Source organism: Myotis yumanensis, unplaced genomic scaffold (assembly GCF_028538775.1).
Source record: "Myotis yumanensis isolate MYYU_CA2020_CCGP unplaced genomic scaffold, mMyoYum1.0.hap1 SCAF_13, whole genome shotgun sequence".
In the NCBI taxonomy this organism is placed as follows: domain Eukaryota; kingdom Metazoa; phylum Chordata; class Mammalia; order Chiroptera; family Vespertilionidae; genus Myotis; species Myotis yumanensis.
In genome coordinates, this window is record NW_027223764.1 from 53,736,786 (window position 1) to 53,739,296 (window position 2,511).

Consider the following 2,511-nt stretch of genomic DNA (forward strand, 5'->3'; position numbering starts at 1 on the left):
ACCTCTGTCGCTAGAGGTGAGAGGGGAGGCCACGTGTTCCCCTGTGTCAGGAAGGCAGAGAGACTGTCTCAGGCTATTCCTTGAGGCAGGAGACTTTCAGGAAAAGGACAGCTAAGAGTTCTAACAGGAGTGAGAAGGAGGCTTAGCAGAAAGGAGCAGGGAAAGGTGTTTAATGTAATCTCCAATTTAATTTGATAAATGTGGGTCATTTGGTGTCAAGAAAACATGCAGAAACCATTGCTTTGAGCCATCAAGACTTGGCTGATGTAAAGGAGAGTCTACATGGCGATGAGTGATCGGGCGAGTGGGTTTCCATGCCCCAAAGAGCAGCCCATGAAAACTGCAGTGCCAGGCCTGGCTGGGGTTGGAGGCAGCATGGTCACCAAGGCTACAGTTGAGGTGTTTCCCCAACAGAAGAACTAGGGTTGGAGGGCACTCTTGGTTTTGTCAATCTTTGTGCTGAGGACGAGGGGCACATAAACAATATTTAGAAAATATCTGAAATTACCTTAAACTTAAAGCTAAAATTATCACCACACAACCATATGTGATTCTTATTCTCTGATAGAATTAATAACACATTTATAAATATCTGTAAAGAGTAGACATTTTGATTAGGGAAACCGAAGTTAAGCATTAAGCTACAGTTTTTTTTCTTGTTTCACTTATACCCCTGTCCTCTATCCCTGCTTTAATGTCCCCCAAAGTTATCTAAAAGAAAATCCAAATATTATACCATTTCATTATTAAATGCTTAACTATGTATATCTAAGAGAAATGAACTATTTAAAAAACATAAGCATTTTATCATTATCACACTAGAGATATGAAAAATAATTATGTAATGTTACCTAATATCCAGTCAATGCTTACATCTCCCTGCTTCTTTTTACAGTTAAAAAAGGGAATAAAACAATGTGCACCATATCTGTACCTGCTTTTTTTTCAACCAAAAGTTCTCCCTCTTTCCCCCACCCCTTGTTATTTATTTGATGAGACATTTGTTCTGTAGAATTTTCCACATTCTGGAGTTGCTGACTCTGTGATGTTGTTTCTCTATTATATTTTCTATAAGTTGATAATTAGATCTATTATCAACCACGGTTATCAGCTTGATTAGAATTAGATTTTTTTGTAAAACTATTCACCAGTTGGTGCCATATTTTCTGTTGCATCCACCAGGAGCATGGAAGGCTGGAGTCTTTCCTTTTGGGATCTGAAGGTTCATCAGTGAGCTCAGGTGATGTCAATTTGAACCACTCAGTAAGACATTTATTTCTTTTCTTTTTTAAAAAATATGGAACGCTTCATGAATTTGTGTGTCATCCTTGCGCAGGGGCCATGCTAATCTCTGTATCATTCCAGTTTTAGTGCATGTGCTGCCAAAGTGAGCACAGTAAGACATTTCTTGTCAATGGATTTGGAAGCTATTGATGATCATTGTTAGGGTTACTATTTTTTTTTTTAATTAAATCTTTATTGTTCAGATTATTACATTTGTTCCTCTTTTTTCCCCCCATAACTCCCCTCCTTCCAGCTCCCACCCCACCCTCCACCCTCACTCCCCACCCACTGTGTTCATCCATAGGTGCATGATTTTTGTCCAGTCACTTCCCGCATCTCCCACACCCCTTTTCCCCCCAAGAATAGTCAGTCTATTCCCTTTCTATGTCCCTGATTCTATTATAATCACCAGTTCATTCTGTACATCAGGTTATTTATTCACTTGATTCTTAGATTCATTTGTTGATAGATGCATGTTTGTTGTTCATAATTTGTATCTTTACCTTTTTCTTCTTCTTCCTCTTCTTAAAGGATACCTTTCAGCATTTCATATAATACTGGTTTGGCGGTGATGAACTCCTTTAGCTTTTCCTTATCTGTGAAGCTCTTTATCTGACCTTCAATTCTGAATGATAGCTTTGCTGGATAAAGTAATCTTGGTTGTAGGTTCTTGGTATTCAGCACTTTGAATATTTCTTGCCATTCCCTTCTGGCCTGCAAAGTTTCTGTTGAGAAATCAGCTGACAGTCGTATGGGTACTCCCTTGTAGGTAATTGAGCCTCTTTCTCTTGCTGCTTTTAAGATTTTCTCTTTGTCTTTTGCTCTTGGCATTTTAATGATGATGTGTCTTGGTGTGGTCCTCTTTGGATTCCTTTTGTTTGGGGTTCTCTGCGCTTCTTGGACCTGTAAGTCCATTTCTTTCTCCAGGTGGGGGAAGTTTTCTGCCATTATTTCTTGAAATAGGTTTTCAATATCTTGCTGTCTCTCATCTTCTGGCACTCCAATAATTCTGATATTAGTTTGCTTAAAGCTGTCCCAGAGGCTCCTTACACTATCTTCACACTTTCGGATTCTTTTTTCATTTTGCTTTTCCAATTGGGTGTTTTTTGTCGAATCTTTGGTTTGATTATTGTGCTCCTCTGGTCTGCTATTGGGTATAATATTCTTTATTTCAGTCCGTGTATGCTTACTTTCTAATTTCTTTATCGTAGCATCGAGGGTCTCATT

General features: G+C 38.7%; 1 non-coding gene across 1 annotated transcript; it reads right to left on the reverse strand.

Annotated features, from left to right (window-relative positions):
* Positions 1 to 1,291: 1,291 nt before the first annotated feature.
* On the reverse strand, positions 1,292 to 1,395 carry LOC139022265 (U6 spliceosomal RNA). Its single transcript, XR_011473648.1, has one exon. It is a non-coding gene; the product is annotated as a U6 spliceosomal RNA (small nuclear RNA).
* Between the last annotated feature and the right edge of the window lie 1,116 nt (positions 1,396 to 2,511).